Raw genomic sequence first — 17,963 nt, 5'->3', positions numbered from 1 at the left:
AGAAAACCACAGCAAAAGAGTTAAATAATAGGAAGATAAGCAATATGCCTGATAGTGAATTCAAAATAATCTTCATAAAGATACTCACTGGACTTAACAGTGGAGGATATTAGTGAGTTTCTCAACAAAGAGATAGAAAATATAAAAAAAGAACCAATCAGAGATGAAGAACTCAGTAACTAAAATTAAAAATAGAGGAAATCAATAACAGATCAGAGGCAACAGAAGAACAGATCAGTGAGTTGGAAGACAAACTAATGGAAGCAACCACACTGAATGGCAAAAAGTTTAATTTAAAAAATGAGAATATGTTAAGGAAACTCAGGGGCATCATCAAGGATAATAACATTCACATTATAGGCATTCCAGAAAGAGAAGAAAGAGGGAAGGAGGTAGAAACTTATTTGAAGAACTAATGGCTGAAAACTTTCCTAATCTGAGGTGGAAACAGATATTCAGATCAAGGAAGCACAGAAAACCCTCAACAAATACAATGCAAAGAGGTCCACACAAAGATACACAATAACTAAAATGGCAAAAAAAGCAGTGATAAAGAGAGAATTTTTAAAGCAGCAGGAGAATTTAAAAAATTAAATACAAGGGAAATCCCATAAGGCTATCTGGTGATTTTTCAGCGGAAACTTTGGAGGCCAGGAGGGAGTAACATAATATATTCAAAGTATTAAAAAGAAAATAATCTACAACCAAGAATTCTCTAGCAAAAGTATAATTCAAAATAGAAGGACAAATAAAGACTTGCTGAAACAAACAAAGGAATTTGTCACCACTAAACAATCCTATAAGAAATGCTAAAGGGAAAGAAAACAGAATAATGAGAAGTAAGAAATTATGAAAAAAATTCACAATAAATATAAACTTAGTAAAAATAGTAGATTCATCACTTATAAAATCAGTACAGAGGTAGTACCAAAGCATTAAAAGCAATTATATCTATAAAAATCAGTCAAAGGATTCACAAAACAAAAGACTATAAAGTAGGATACAATATACATTAAACATGGGAAGAGGAGTAAGAATTTAATGCTTTGGAATGGGTTCAAACTTGAGCCACCATCAACTTAATATGGCGATAGGCATAAGATACATGGATCTTAGGGTAGCCCAAAATCAAAAACTTGTAATAGATACACAAAAATAAAAAGAAAGGAATTCGAGCATATCACTAAAGGAAGCCATCAAACCAACCACGAAAGTAGAGAGTAGGGAGGAGGAGGAGGGGGAGGAGGAAGGAGAAAAGGAGGAGGATGAGAAGGAGAAATAACTCAAATACAAAGAACAAACTGGTGGTTGCCAGAAGGGAGGTGCATGGGAGGATGGGTGAAATAGAGAGGATTAAGAGTACACTTATCTTGATTAGCACTGAGAAATATATAGAATTGGTGAATCATTATATTGTACCACTGGAACTAATACAACACTGTATGGCAATCATACTTCAATTAAAAATTAAATAAAATACCAAAATGAAAAGAATAACAATAAAGAAAGTGCTTATCTAAATAAGAATTTGCCGGGGGAGGAGCAAGACGGCGAAGGAGTAGGGTCTCCAAATCACCTGTCTCCACCAAATTACCTAGAAAACCTTCAAATTATCCTGAAAATCTATCAATTCGGCCTGAGATTTAAAGAGAGACCAGCTGAAACGCTACAGTGAGAAGAGTTCGTGCATCTATCAAGGTAGGAAGACGGGGAAAAAGAAATAAAACAAAGGCCTCCAAGGGGGAGGGGCCCCGCGAGGAGCCGGGCTGAGGCCGGGGCGAGTGTCCCCAGGACAGGAGAGCCCCGTCCCGGAGACGCAGGAGCTGCACCGACCTTCCCGGGCGGAAAGGGGCTCGCAGGGAGTTGGAGCAGGACCCAGGAGGGCGGGGATGCCCTCGGGCTCCCCGGGACAGTAACAGCAACTGCGCGCCCAGGAGAGTGCGCCGAGCTCCCTAAGGGCTGCAGCGCGCACGGCGGGACCCGGAGCAGCTCGGGGGGGGGGGGGGGGGGGGGGCTCGGGGGAGGCTCCGCGGAGGGGGCTGCGCAGCCCCGGGAGCAGCTCGGAGGGGCTCGGGCAGAGGAAGAGGCTCCGTGCAGAGGGGGCTGCGCGGTTCCAGGAGCAGCTCGGAGGGGCTCGGGCGGCAGCTCCGTGGAGGGGGTTGCGCGGCCCGGGAGCGCGAATCCACCAGCGCAGGCACCGGAGCACAGGGCGCCGGGACACAGCCCAGGATCCCGCCTCCCCCCGGGACAGGCAGAGGCCGGGAGGGCCCAAGACAGCAAGGACGCTCCTGCCCGAGCTGAGCAGATCAGCGGCCCCGCCCCGGAGCCTCCAGGCCCTGCAGACGGAGAGCTCAGTACTTCCTGTGGGGGCTGAATCCAGGTTTCCAGAGCTGCCCCGCCACTGGGGCTGTTCCTCCTGCGGCCTCACGGGGTAAACAACCCCCACTGAGCCCTGCACCAGGCAGGGGCACAGCAGCTCCCCCAACTGCTAACACCTGAAAATCAGCACAACAGGCCCCTCCCCCAGAACACCAGCTAGACGGACAACTTCCAGGAGAAGCCAAGGGACTTAAAGTACAAAGAATCAGAAGATACTCCCCGGTGGTTCTTTTTTTGTTTTGTTTTGTTTTGTTTTGTTTTGTTTTGTTTTGCTTTTTGATTTGTTTCCTTCCCCCACCCCCCTTTTTTTTTCTCCTTTCTTTTTCTTTCTCTTTTTCTTCTCTCTTTTTTTTTTCGTTTTTTTTCCCTTTTTTTTCTCTTTCTCTTTTCTTTCCTTCTTTCTCTCCTCTCTTTTTCTCTTTTTCCCAATACAACTTGCTTTTGGCCACTCTGCACTGAGCAAAATGACTAGAAGGAAAACCTAACCTCAAAATAAAGAATCAGAAACAGTCCTCTGTCCCACAGAGTTACAAAATCTGGATTACAATTCAATGTCAGAAAGCCAATTCAGAAGCACTATTATACAGCTACTGGTGGCTCTAGAAAAAAGCATAAAGGATTCAAGAGACTTCATGACTGCAGAATTTAGAGCTAATCAGGCAGAAATTAAAAATCAATTGAATGAGATGCAATCCAAACTAGAAGTCCTAACGACGAGGGTTAACGAGGTGGAAGAACGAGTGAGTGACATAGAAGACAAGTTGATAGCAAAGAGGGAAACTGAGGAAAAAAGAGACAAACAATTAAAAGACCATGAAGATAGATTAAGGGAAATAAACGACAGCCTGAGAAAGAAAAACTACGTTTAATTGGGGTTCCCGAGGGCGCCGAAAGGGACAGAGGGCCAGAATATGTATTTGAACAAATTCTAGCTGAAAACTTTCCTAATCTGGGAAGGGAAATAGGCATTCAGATCCAGGAAATAGAGAGATCCCCCCCTAAAATCAATAAAAACCGTTCAACACCTCGACATTTAATAGTGAAGCTTGCAAATTCCAAAGATAAAGAGAAGATCCTTAAAGCAGCAAGAGACAAGAAATCCCTGACTTTTATGGGGAGGAGTATTAGGGTAACAGCAGACCTCTCCACAGAGACCTGGCAGGCCAGAAAGGGCTGGCAGGATATATTCAGGGTCCTAAATGAGAAGAACATGCAACCAAGAATACTTTATCCAGCAAGGCTCTCATTCAAAATGGAAGGAGAGATAAAGAGCTTCCAAGACAGGCAGGAACTAAAAGAATATGTGACCTCCAAACCAGCTCTGCAAGAAATTTTAAGGGGGACTCTTAAAATTCCCCTTTAAGAAGAAGTTCAGTGGAACAGTCCACAAAAACAAGGACTGAATAGATATCATGATGACACTAAACTCATATTTCTCAATAGTAACTCTGAATGTGAACGGGCTTAATGACCCCATCAAAAGGCGCAGGGTTTCAGACTGGATAAAAAAGCAGGACCCATCTATTTGCTGTCTACAAGAGACTCATTTTAGACAGAAGGACACCTACAGCCTGAAAATAAAAGGTTGGAGAACCATTTACCAGTCAAATGGTCCTCAAAAGAAAGCAGGGGTAGCCATGCTTATATCAGATAAACTAAAATTTACCCCAAAGACTCTAGTGAGAGATGAAGAAGGACACTATCTCATACTTAAAGGATCTATCCAACAAGAGGACTTAACAATCCTCAATATATATGCCCCGAATGTGGGAGCTGCCAAATATATAAATCAATTATTAACCAAAGTGAAGAAATACTTAGATAATAATACACTTATACTTGGTGACTTCAATCTAGCTCTTTCTATACTTGATAGGTCTTCTAAGCACAACATCTCCAAAGAAACGAGAGCTTTAAATGATACACTGGACCAGATGGATTTCACAGATATCTACAGAACTTTACATCCAAACTCAACTGAATACACATTCTTCTCAAGCGCACATGGAACTTTCTCCAGAATAGACCACATATTGGGTCACAAATCAGGTCTGAACCGATACCAAAAGATTGGGATTGTCCCCTGCATATTCTCAGACCATAATGCCTTGAAATTAGAACTAAATCACAACAAGAAGTTTGGAAGGACCTCAAACATGTGGAGGTGAAGGACCATCCTGCTAAAAGATAAAAGGGTCAACCAGGAAATTAAGGAAGAATTAAAAAGATTCATGGAAACTAATGAGAATGAAGATACAACCATTCAAAATCTTTGGGATGCATCAAAAGCAGTCCTAAGGGGGAAATACATCGCAATACAAGCATCCATTCAAAAACTGGAAAGAACTCAAATACAAAAGCTAACCTTACACATAAAGGAGCTAGAGAAAAAACAGCAAATAGATCCTACACCCAAGAGAAGAAGGGAGTTAATAAAGATTCGAGCAGAACTCAACGAAATCGAGACCAGAAGAACTGTGGAACAGATCAACAGAACCAGGAGTTGGTTCTTTGAAAGAATTAATAAGATAGATAAACCATTAGCCAGCCTTATTAAAAAGAAGAGAGAGAAGACTCAAATTAATAAAATCATGAATGAGAAAGGAGAGATCACCACCAACACCAAGGAAATACAAACGATTTTAAAAACATATTATGAACAGCTATACGCCAATAAATTAGGCAATCTAGAAGAAATGGACGCATTCCTGGAAAGCCACAAACTACCAAAACTGGAACAGGAAGAAATAGAAAACCTGAACACGCCAATAACCAGGGAGGAAATTGAAGCAGTCATCAAAAACCTCCCAAGACACAAGAGTCCAGGGCCAGATGGCTTCCCAGGGGAATTTTATCAAACGTTTAAAGAAGAAACCATACCTATTCTCCTAAAGCTGTTTGGAAAGATAGAAAGAGATGGAGTACTTCCAAATTTGTTCTATGAGGCCAGCATCACCTTAATTCCAAAACCAGACAAAGACCCCACCAAAAAGGAGAATTACAGACCAATATCCCTGATGCACATGGATGCAAAAATTCTCAACAAGATACTAGCCAATAGGATCCAACAGTACATTAAGAAAATTATTCACCATGACCAAGTAGGATTTATCCCTGGGACACAAGGCTGGTTCAACACCCGTAAAACAATCAATGTGATTCATCATATCAGCAAGAGAAAAACCAAGAACCATATGATCCTCTCATTGGATGCAGAGAAAGCATTTGACAAAATACAGCATCTATTCCTGATCAAAACTCTTCAGAGTGTAGGGATAGAGGGAACATTCCTCGACATCTTAAAAGCCATCTATGAAAAGCCCACAGCAAATATCATTCTCAATGGGGAAGCACTAGGAGCCTTTCCCCTAAGATCAGGAACAAGACAGGGATGTCCACTCTCACCACTGCTGTTCAACATAGTACTGGAAGTCCTAGCCTCAGCAATCAGACAACAAAAAGACATTAAAGGCATTCAAATTGGCAAAGAAGAAGTCAAACTCTCCCTCTTCGCCGATGACATGATACTCTACATAGAAAACCCAAAAGTCTCCACCCCAAGATTGCTAGAACTCATACACCAATTCGGTAGCGTGGCAGGATACAAAATCAATGCCCAGAAGTCAGTGGCATTTCTATGCACTAACAATGAGACTGAAGAAAGAGAAATTAAGGAGTCAATCCCATTTACAATTGCACCCAAAAGCATAAGATACCTAGGAATAAACCTAACCAAAGATGTAAAGGATCTATACCCTCAAAACTATAGAACACTTCTGAAAGAAATTGAGGAAGACACAAAGAGATGGAAAAATATTCCATGCTCATGGATTGGCAGAATTAATATTGTGAAAATGTCAATGTTACCCAGGGCAATATAAATGTTTAATGCAATCCCTATCAAAATACCATGGACTTTCTTCAGAGAGTTAGAACAAATTATTTTAAGATTTGTGTGGAATCAGAAAAGACCCCGAATAGCCAGGGGAATTTTAAAAAAGAAAACCATATCTGGGGGCATCACAATGCCAGATTTCAGGTTGTACTACAAAGCTGTTGTCATCAAGACAGTGGTACTGGCACAAAAACAGACACATAGATCAGTGGAACAGAATAGAGAATCCAGAAGTGGACCCTGAACTTTATGGGCAACTAATATTCGATAAAGGAAGAAAGACTATCCATTGGAAGAAAGACAGTCTCTTCAATAAATGGTGCTGGGAAAATTGGACATCCACATGCAGAAGAATGAAACTAGACCACTCTCTTTCACCATACACAAAGATAAACTCAAAATGGATGAAAGATCTAAATGTGAGACAAGATTCCATCAAAATCCTAGAGAAGAACACAGGCAACACCCTTTTTGAACTCGGCCACAGTAACTTCTTGCAAGATACATCCACGAAGGCAAAAGAAACAAAAGCAAAAATGAACTATTGGGACTTCATCAAGATAAGAAGCTTTTGCACAGCAAAGGATACAGTCAACAAAACTAAAAGACAACCTACAGAATGGGAGAAGATATTTGCAAATGACGTATCAGATAAAGGGCTAGTTTCCAAGATCTATAAAGAACTTCTTAAACTCAACACCAAAGAAACAAACAATCCAATCATGAAATGGGCAAAAGACATGAACAGAAATCTCACAGAGGAAGACATAGACATGGCCAACATGCATATGAGAAAATGCTCTGCATCACTTGCCATCAGGGAAATACAAATCAAAACCACAATGAGATCCCACCTCACACCAGTGAGAATAGGGAAAATTAACAAGGCAGGAAACAACAAATGTTGGAGAGGATGCGGAGAAAAGGGAACCCTCTTACACTGTTGGTGGGAATGTGAACTGGTGCAGCCACTCTGGAAAACTGTGTGGAGGTTCCTCAAACAGTTAAAAATATACCTGCCCTACGACCCAGCAATTGCACTGTTGGGGATCTACCCCAAAGATACAAATGCAATGAAACGCCGGGACACCTGCACCCCGATGTTTATAGCAGCAATGGCCACGATAGCCAAACTGTGGAAGGAGCCTCGGTGTCCATCGAAAGATGAATGGATAAAGAAGATGTGGTTTATGTATACAATGGAATATTACTCAGCTATTAGAAATGACAAATACCCACCATTTGCTTCAACGTGGATGGAACTGGAGGGTATTATGCTGAGTGAAGTAAGTCAGTCGGAGAAGGACAAACATTATATGTTCTCATTCATTTGGGGAATATAAATAATAGTGAAAGGGAAAATAAGGGAAGGGGGAAGAAATGTGTGGGAAATATCAGAAAGGGAGACAGAACGTAAAGACTGCTAACTCTGGGAAACGAACTAGGGGTGGTAGAAGGGGAGGAGGGCGGGAGGTGGGAGTGAATGGGTGAAGGGCACTGGGGGTTATTCTGTATGTTAGTAAATTGAACACCAATAAAAAATAAATTAAAAAAAATAAGAATTTACCAAAAACTCCTTCTAAGTTTTATAAAATATTAGAATCCCATAAAAAGTGAATTAAGACAACTTAGAGTGTATGCTATCTTTTAACCAAAAGTAGATCAAAGCAAATGGGAATAAGGCTGGAATGTTGGTGAGAACGTATCTGGAACTTCACATTCAGTTCCGGATGCCACTTTCAAAGTTGTGTTCATAAGCTAGAAGACAATGACAGGGAAAATGAGGTGACCCCAAATCAAAATGATTTATGGATTCATTTATTCACATACCATCCCTCTGTTCCATGCCGCAGGCGTTTTCAGGCAGCTTATGTAGACATATGTAATAGAATACAGCGTTGAAAGCAAGAGAATTAAAATAGGTAATGATTACATAGTATCGTTAAGTTTTAATGACTGTGTAGGTTATGGATACCTGGTGTTTAGAATTTTAAGGTTTCCTTGCATCCATTTAGAAAATGTGGTTATTAATCTGACTCATATTATCCTAAAAGAAAAAAAATACATGCAAATTACTTAGGCTCTTCATGGCAGTAGGCCTGAGAAGAAATGACTCACATGGCTCTTTGTGTGGGAACACTGAGTAATACTGAAAATAATATCCTCAAGAATAGCTCCCCAAAAAATAAAGTAACAAGTGCCATATCCTACTAATGGTGTGCCAAGGTATAAACCCAGGGCAAAATACCGTGCAAAGAATTCTCCCAAGGAGCCAAAATCATGTTATATAAACACAAAATTTTCTGCACTTTAACTTGACTCAGAGATAAAAACTTAACTATCGAAACACGATTACTTGAGACCAAGCCACTTGGGATGTTCAGGGTATTTTGGGGCTGCAGGGAGAGTGGGGGCAGTTGCTGTGTGAGCGGGTCAGCAGAGTGCTCAACTGGACAAGCCCGGGGCCAGGCAGCTGGTATTTAACACCATCTTACTGACTGTGGATCTTGACCATATAATGCAATGTGGATCTCTATTCTTGTTCGCTTCTTTTAAAATATTTCTTTTAAAATAGAGATGATGATCATGACATTTCGATTTCATAGAACTGTTCTGAAGAAACAATGCAGAAATACAAGTCTTCTGAAAAGGGGGTGTCAAATGTTAAACAAATGTTACCTATGACTTTATATTCACATGGGGGTGGGGGGATGCTAATTCTCAAGAAGGCTTGTTCTGTTTGACTCTAAGCAGTGGAATTAGAATAGTTAATCACCATTATTCAAGGACTTGGTATTTGAAAATTTACCTATTTACTAAAATTTATTTATATATAACCCAAAATTAATACTAGAGGTGTGCCTTTGCAGTCATTTGCAGATTGCAAATTTGAATAGCTCAACATGCACATTCCCAGGTGAGGTCAAAGGAGGCCACACTCTGTCTTCTTTTTTCAGAACTCTTTGTTTAAATGAGTGTTCTTTTCATGGTCTAGTTATTGCTACTTTTCCCCCTTGCGTTTCTGTGCTTTTCTTTGGTGGTTTTGCTGTTTAAAGTGGTCCCCAGACATAATTTGGAAGTGCTATCTGGTGCTCTTAACGCAAGAAGGCTTTAATGTGTGTTTGGAAAGACGATCTTTGGGAAGAAGGGAAGAAAGGACAAAAAGAAGTGACAAGAGTCTGGAGTCTGAGCTGCTTAGTGTATCCGTAGGTGCAATGTTGAAACACACATCGAAGGGCCATTTACCCTTGATTTTACAGAGACTAAGCAAATGAGAGTCCTGTTGTAGGCATGAGTCTAGCAGCTATGATACAAACTAAGACAATTCTAGAAAGCAAGTATGCTTCCTTGTAATAAAAACATTCCATTACAATTATATTACAGTTACAATATATTTTGGAACTTTGCATGTTTCTTTTTCCCACTTCAGTTTGGATACAACTATTACTCATTTTTTGTTTGTTTTTTGTTTTGTTGTTAGTGCTCAACTGATTTTTCAAATACTTGCTCTTACAACAGTGTCAGGGTAAGATGGGGTTGCCTGATTTACGCACAATACCTATGACAGGACAAGTTCTGGATCCACAAGGTTTGAATCCATGAGTCCTTATTTTACTTCAGTAAACGTGCTGTATTTGCCATAGTCTTGCCACTTCTTTATGTGCCTCACACTAGCTCTGTTGGGGAGGAAGAGTTGCCCGACCATGTAGCTGCATACCCCGGTATAGGTCCACCCCTTATACCAGGGCCCACATGCCCACAGAGGTGGAGGAAGGGGAGTTCAATCTATTCTGATGACATTTCCTATACCCTAACCACGTGGCTTGTGTAGACTTGAACTCACAGCTCCATACAGTTGCGAGATTGTTTTTCTGCATCTGCCAGCAGGGCCTTCTGCGGAGACACAATGTTATAAAGGCAGTAATCTGGGGTCCCCGGCAGGAGGGACATATCTTACTTCCGTATGTGAAGAGGACATTCCCTATAATTCAAAGGAAGTACACACATTAATTTCAGCTGTTTCTCAAAATTCACTCATTCTGCTAGCTTTGTAAAAATACATATTGCAAATACTTTGGTAGAATGCACATCAGCTCAGCTTTGAATCGGGTTCAAGTACTTTTTAATGAGAATAAACGAGTGCTCCGGTGTCTTGGCAAGATGTCTTAGAATAGTGATATGGTGACACACATATAGAATATTTATAAAAGCCCTATTTCAGTTGACTTGGGTCCAATTGTCTTAGTTTTAATTCCTAGCACCCTGAGAGAGCCTCGCATTAGCCTTGCTATTTTCTAATCTACAACTTCTTCTAGGAAACCTAGGCCAGGGCAGGGTTGACATGGAAATAACCACTATCATATAAAGTCTATTTTCCTCATAAATATGCAACCTGTAGTGGAATCCTATAGCTTGTAGCATTCCTGGGCCAAAGGAAAAGACACTCATGACAGACTACACATGAGTCTGTGATAAAATGAACCAGAATCTCACATGGTACCCAATTTACCACTGACTCTCATCAATGAAGTAAAATGGTTCAAAGTTTGAATTCAGACTTTGAGTGCTTTGTTCTACTTCTGAACAAGAGTTTCTCTAATCGCTATTAAATATTTTTCTAAATATTTAATACTAAATACTAAAGTTGAGAAAAAACTGTATTGACTCTAATTTTTATTCCTATGTTGAAATGCAATAGGTTTTAGGGCAGAGTTTTCCCAGCTTGGATTTAAGCTTTTGACAAGTAAATTCCTTGTTTACTCAATTGATTATAAGTCTCTGTAATCTTTGGGAGGTAAAACTGTAAGGCAACTAGTGTGTTTTGTGAATTTGCCATTCCCTAAAATTTTATGAACACTGGATTTTTTTTAACCAATAATTGATTGCTGCAATAAATGGATGTTGTGAAAATGCATACATACTAAATAGAATTCCTAAAAAAGAGAGAAAATATATAATAGCCACAGAATCTAGGAAACTGATATCAAAATATCTTTTATAACCATCACTCAACTTTGAATCCAGAACATTGCCAATCCCTTATATTCACTTGTGTGTATGCCCTCATTTCAATCCACTGTTCCACCTTCAGATTCTATCACTATTCTGAATTTTGGGCTAATTCTTTCTTTCTTTTTTCCTTGTTGAAATGATCTAATCACTTTATGTATGTAGACACAACCTATACGTTGTAAGATTTTGCTTTCTTTTGAGATCAAGAGAAATGTTATCTTAATGCTATAATTCACGATATCTTTTCTCAAGTGTTTTTAATATTATTCTATGTTGTTACATATAGTTATAGTTCATTTATTTCCATTTAATGATTTAAAAATGTCTGTATAATACTCCATTGTTTATATATCATAGATTGTTTATATATTGTCTTTTCCAAGGACATGTGAGTTGTTTTAGCTGTTATAGATAGCATCTAAGTAACTGTATCCTAGCACATCTGTAAAAGAGTAAAATACTGGAAAATGCATATATTCATTTTTACAAGGCCATGTCAAATTATCCTTCAAAGTGGTTGTACAATAAACATACTTACCAGCTGTATAAAACAGTTCTATTGATTCATATGCACGCCAGCACTTGGCATCATCAGATATAATTTTTGCCAGTCTACTGGGTATAAATGGAAATAGTGACTAATTGCAGTCTGAATTTATACATTTATAATCATTATCAAAAGTGAGCAATTTTCCTATGTTTAAGGTCTTTGTTGTTTCTTCCTCACTAAAATGCATGTTCATTATTTTTTTGATAGATTTTATTTTTTAGAGCATTTTTAGGTTCACAGCAAAATTGAGCAGAAGGAACCAAGATTTCCCATATACTCCTGGCTCCTGCACAACCTCCCCCACTATCAACATCCTGCCTGTTCATGAATTCTGTACTGTACATTATTCTAGTGATTCATATGAATTCTTCCTGGACAGTCCTTTATTTCCCAGTTTCTGGCTTACTGTTTCACTGTTTGACGGGGTCTTTTGAGAAATGGAAGTTCTTAATTTAAATGTGTAGTTCATTAGTCTTTTCTTTTGTGGTTATTTTTTTGTTTTGTTTTGTTTGCAAAACCCTATTCTGGCCCCAAGCCCTAAAAATATCTTCTTATAGGTTCTAACAAACATTTTTTCCTCTTTTTCCCTTTCACATACCAGGTTTTAATATATATGAATGGATTATTTATACAATAATGTAACAGTGTAACTATTAATTATTATTATAAACTTAATGTAAAGTTCTATTGTAGTGCTGTTTGGTAGCAAATACACAGTCCAGGCTTGATCAGTATCATAACTCTTCTCACTTAAAATAGAAGAGTTTTAATAAACTCTAATTCTGATCCCTCCTTCCTCAACATGCCATCTTATTACCCATTATTTGAGTTATGTTCTAATTTTAAATTCTAACAAATTGGCATTATTGTTTTATATAGATAATGTTTCATTTATAAACATGCTTTTTAAATTTATTTTTTATTCTTGCATCTGAAAGCATCCTATTATAATTATTTTCCTTTTTCCTGAAAATCACATAGGAGGTTATAGGCCATTTCAAAGTATTTGTTTTCACTTAGTGAAATGGGGGAGCTTTTGGCAGTTTCTAGGAGAGAAATGACATGAGCTGACATATGTTTTAATGGGATCATGCTGGCTGCTGTGTACAGCGTGATCCCAGGATTCAGGTACAAATAGAACTAAATGGGCAATCAGGTAGTAAGAGGCTACTGCATTATCCAGAAGAGACTTGATAGGGGATTAAATAAGAGTAGTGAAGAACAGACATAAGGAGGAGTGGACATACTTGAAGGTTGAAGCTATAGAATTAAAATATTACACTATTTTTTTCAAATACCTTTACTTGATAAGATATTAGAAATAATGCCCAAAACTAGTTGGAGAAAAAAAAACCATAATATTCAAGAAACACCTAATAGGCTTTCTTTTGGCAGAAACTAAGTAGTAAAAGAAATCTTTCCTCTTTTGTCTTAGCTGCCCAGAAAGTGCAATAATTGCATCACTCCATATGCCCAATCTAGTATGCTGGATTTCTATTAATAATTCTGGTATGCTGGATTTCTACTAATAATTCTGTTTCATTTAAACATATTGTCCAATTTTGTGTTATGTTTAACCACAACATCTTCCTTGAATCTTTTGGCCACATCTCATTTGTTGCATAATTTTTATTGCTCTGGTTTCCTGAATATTTTATATTTTAAGGTATGATCCCTGTTTTCACCAAGACTTAGGATTTCACAGTAACTTTAGTTACTGGGTAAAACTATTAGCTGCCTTGAATAGAGACGTAGATAAAAACTGTGTTCCTGGAATAAATGTGGATAACCAGTTCTGGAAAATAGGGAGTTTCGATAGGCAGGTGATTGGATGAATGAATGGAAAGAACAAAACAAAGCCTAAGATTAGATCAGCAGGAAGGATAACAACATTATGACCAAGTTAAGGTATTTAAACAAAGACATCTCAGTTCTTTCATCTTAAGAGAGATGAAAAGAAATATTCCACTTGTGCTGCATCCTGGAATGTGCCAGGAGTCATGTTGGGTGTGTTTGCAAGGGTAGATTGAATTAAAAGGAAAAGAAATTGGAATAGAAAATTAACTTTTTCACTCTGTCTAGGATTCCTGACAGTTGTGTCATTTTCAATAATACTAAGGTATTAGTACTTTAGAACATGGTGAATTCTATGAGCTTGGTTTTATAATGTGGGGATTTCACACCTTCAAAATAAATGCAATACTGGAGAAGCATCAGACACCTCAGTAAAAACTGGATAAAATCATTTACAAGATTGCTCTAATAGTGTGGGATGAAAGGAACCAAAGTAGCTAGAATTCTTAAATAGCTGCTGGGTAAGGAACCATAATGGTAGAAAGTGTCCTCAGGTAAAAACCACAGGTTTAATTGAGAACAAATGAACACAGGTGAACCTGTGGGTAATACCAGAAAAAGCAGGAGGATCTGGAACGGGGTTTATAGTGATGGTCAAGCAATCAAAATAAGGAAGATATAGATCCAGTCTACAGTCACAGAAATATTAAAAAGAAGAGTTCACGTTGCTGAACCAAGTGGGTATCAAGGAAAGAATGAGGGTCTGTACTTACAAATGCCCACATGAACCTCTGCTTGACAGACAGTGTGTGCGACAGCCTTTTATCCTTAACTGCAGATGTTCTCACTCTTGGTCTTCAAAATTCTAAGACTTTTGGCTTTTGCTCAAGGGTATCCTAAAAGTAGTAAATTCCCAGGATGCCTGGCTGGTTCAGTTGGTAGTGCACAATTCTTGATCTCGGGGTTCTGAGTTCAAGCCCCACATTGGGTGTAGAGCTTACCTAAAATTTAAAAAGCCAAAAATTCCCTGTACATAATATTCAATATATGTTTATTTAGTCTAACTGAGTTGCATGCTATAACAAAATGTTGGATATATGTTATTGGTCAACAGATGATTGGAAAGAAGGGGAAAAAGAGGGAAAAGAAAAGAAGAAAAGAATTAAGAGAGTTCCATTTTCTAAGTTCTGGGTCATAATATTATTCAAAAAAGTTTTTTGATTTTTCTTATATTTCTGAGGAAGAAGCCTTTTTGTGGAAGAGTAGATGGAAGAATCACATGACAAGAATTATTTGCAACCCCCAACTGGAATACATTCTGGTGAGTGTACAACAGACGCAGAAGAGTCTACACACCAGAGAGGGAAGGGCATAGCTCATGAGACACTGTAGACTATACTTTTTTTCCTCCTCCCACAAGAAAGCTGTTTTAAACAATTCCAATTGCTTTGGAAATCTTCCCCCCGTGCTCCTACAGCGTGTGAGACATCATTCTCTGGGTGCTTCTCTACCATTACCCACAATGGCTTTTTAAAGGCCTTTCTCTACCTCCAGGAAATGGAAATGGCATGACAGTGAATGTTCCATGACTGCTAATGAGTTCCTTCCCCCTTAGTACTGAAAGAAAATTATTTAGAAAAGGAAACTCACCCTAAACAATTTGGTCATAAAATGATATTCATTTGAACTGATTCATTTGAACAGTTTACTCATACTAAGATGCATGTGCCACTCCAGTGCATTAGGGCTAACAATGGAAAAGACCTAAAAATAATTATAATCATTAGCAGTATTACTCAATCTCTGTGATACAAACACCATAATTAGATGTGGCTCTGTACAAATTCACTTATGAATTTTTACTCAAGTATTTTCAATGATGTGTAACTAAAAAACATTTCTTTCTGGTTATTCCATGGTCTTATACAAGCTTAAAAATTACTTCAAAATTTGGGCCTGAAGGGGAGTATCATACTTTCCTAATATTTATATTTGGGGTAGATGGGTGGTATTAAAAAAAAAACCCAAAACAAACAAACAAAAGCCACCTGTTGAAATTGAGGAAGCCTGTTGGTTAAGTGAAACAAGATTTATTTTATTATGGTTTCTCTGCCAGACACTACAACTTGGTATGTGGAAGTGAAAAAAAATCCGGTAGAGACACACTCCTTAGAGATATCCGGAGGTATTTTAGAATGAGTGAAAATTTTGGTTAAATGTCCATGAATACAGACATTTCCAAATACATTTTGGAAAGTTCTATGTTGATTATTTTTTTTAATATAGAAAAAGTTGAAGCTAAAGGTAATAAATCACAATGCAACAATGCCCTGTTGTTATTCCTTAGCTGTGGTATGCTCTTAGAAGGACAGGGGGGATTTGGGATAAAACCAAATAGCATGGAGAAAATGAGTACTTAAAGGCTCTCAGATAAAGGGTAAATGATTGAATAAATGATTGAAATATGACCAATTATTCTTTACTTTTATTAAGAAGAGGACCAGAAGGCTTGCTATGTTCCAGCAGAGGGAGGTATAATAGAAATAGAATGGAAAGAACCTGGGACAACTGAGTTTGACTGTTTTATTCCACTAGGATATGTTGACATGAGTGGAAAGTTGTACTGACTGGGTGATTGGACTGAAATGACAGTAGAGATGTGCAGCCTGGAGCTCCTGTCAAAACAGAATAGACATGACACAGGGCTCATGGTGAACTGTGAACAGAGCTTAATAAAATGGAGAGTAGCTGACAATGAGAAAGGGGGTTTGTTTTGAATATTATTTAAACACATTCCTTCTGGAATTTAATACCTTTGTATACAAGTCTTTTTGTGAGGCTTATTGTGAGGTGACCACTGTGGTGTCCAGGAAACAGAAACAAGGTGAAACCAGACAAAGCAAAGAGTAATTGTGAGTGGGTCAGGTGTAAGATCAATGAAATTACTAAAAACCTTACAAAACACCCTTGAGAGGGAAGTGAAGTCACATAAGGAAATATATAATTTGGGTTTGATTAATAGCCCTAATTGCAAAAAAAGTTAGTGCTGGATGATATGAAATAAGGAATAGTATGACACACATACATTTTCATACATTATATATTTTGTGTGTTTATGTATATAATAAATGTTTTTACTTATATGTATGTATGTAAATACACATATCTGCACATATTAGAGGATCTCCATTGCTGAGCACTGGGCACATAGGGTACAAGCAGCAAATACATTATCATAGACCTCTATGTCACATCCAGCATGAAGAGCTGAGACTCCCTCACACCCCAACCTATGCACACTCCTCCAAGAGCCATGGTAAAGGAAACACAGGGCTCATGGCTGAGCCACTTTGTGCTTGAGAGGATAGGAAAGCAGGAGAAATGGGGAGAGAGAAAAAAAAAAGTGAAGGTTGGTAGAGCTTGTAAACAAAGACGTTTGGGTGGAAGGGAAGAATGAGAACAAGATGGGAATCATTTACTTCAGGGAATAAAAGTTATATCAAGCAAGACGTGCTCAAGGATTTTGAGGGTTTTCAGGAAGCTTTGGCTATCATATGTAATAACTGCCCCCCCACCATGTGCCCAGGAATCATTCAGGGAAATCTACATTATTCTTTAATGCTTTTGGTGTTGAACTTGTGATTTTTTTTTCCCCTCAGATACAACCATGGTTTTGCTGCTCCCACTTTGCCTTCATTCCCTGACAGAAAGTTTTTCATTCTCTGGTAACCACCAAATTTGCTTGGTATGAACTTCCATTCCTCCTGAAGAAGCAACATGGCTTTCGCACTAATTAATATATCTTTTTCTTATACTTCAATATTATCATTATGAACAACAAATACAGTGAAATATGTCAAATGCCCTGCATATAATTTTACATAATAAAGAATTTACTTGTTTTATTAAATATTTCATGTTAATTATGGAAATGAAACTCTAAATATTTGTGAAGTTTCATAATTTCTTAGATGCCATTTCTATTGCAAATAAAATGGTTCCAATTTCATCTGGATTTTACAGGGTTTTGAAAAAAATCATCTCAAATTCCATAAACAGTTAAGTATGACAGTAAATGTATAGAAGAAGTATGCTTTAGCCACAGATGTAATGGCAAAATAACTAAGTCAATAGTCTTTAATGCTCATAAATTTTTAAAATTACATATTTTGGGATACTCGTTTACACAGAATTTCCCACTTTCAGGATCATACTATTGATTTCATTGGAAATGAACATTAACAGTGCAGAAAATTAGAGTTAGAGAAGTGATTCACAGTTTGGTAAATTAATCATTTTAACCAGCTTTTTTTTGTTTGTTTGTTTTTAAGA

The 17,963-nt window shown here is 38.1% G+C and overlaps 2 long non-coding RNA genes across 3 annotated transcripts in view; one reads left to right on the top strand and one right to left on the bottom strand.

The window, feature by feature from the left end:
• LOC144292888 (uncharacterized) overlaps nucleotides 1-17,963 on the bottom strand; it is a 51,525-nt gene that overhangs the window by 9,244 nt on the left and 24,318 nt on the right. The gene's annotated exons all lie outside the window — the stretch shown is intronic.
• Nucleotides 1-17,963, top strand: part of LOC144292884 (uncharacterized) — a 69,192-nt gene that overhangs the window by 47,770 nt on the left and 3,459 nt on the right. The window contains exons 2-3 of the long non-coding RNA XR_013360267.1: nucleotides 14,876-14,952; nucleotides 17,291-17,356. This is a non-coding gene — a long non-coding RNA (uncharacterized LOC144292884). The remainder of the gene's footprint in view (nucleotides 1-14,875; nucleotides 14,953-17,290; nucleotides 17,357-17,963) is intronic.

The sequence above is a fragment of the Canis aureus genome, chromosome 21, assembly GCF_053574225.1.
Source record: "Canis aureus isolate CA01 chromosome 21, VMU_Caureus_v.1.0, whole genome shotgun sequence".
Lineage (NCBI taxonomy): Eukaryota > Metazoa > Chordata > Mammalia > Carnivora > Canidae > Canis > Canis aureus.
This window is presented reverse-complemented; position numbering and strand designations above follow the sequence as displayed.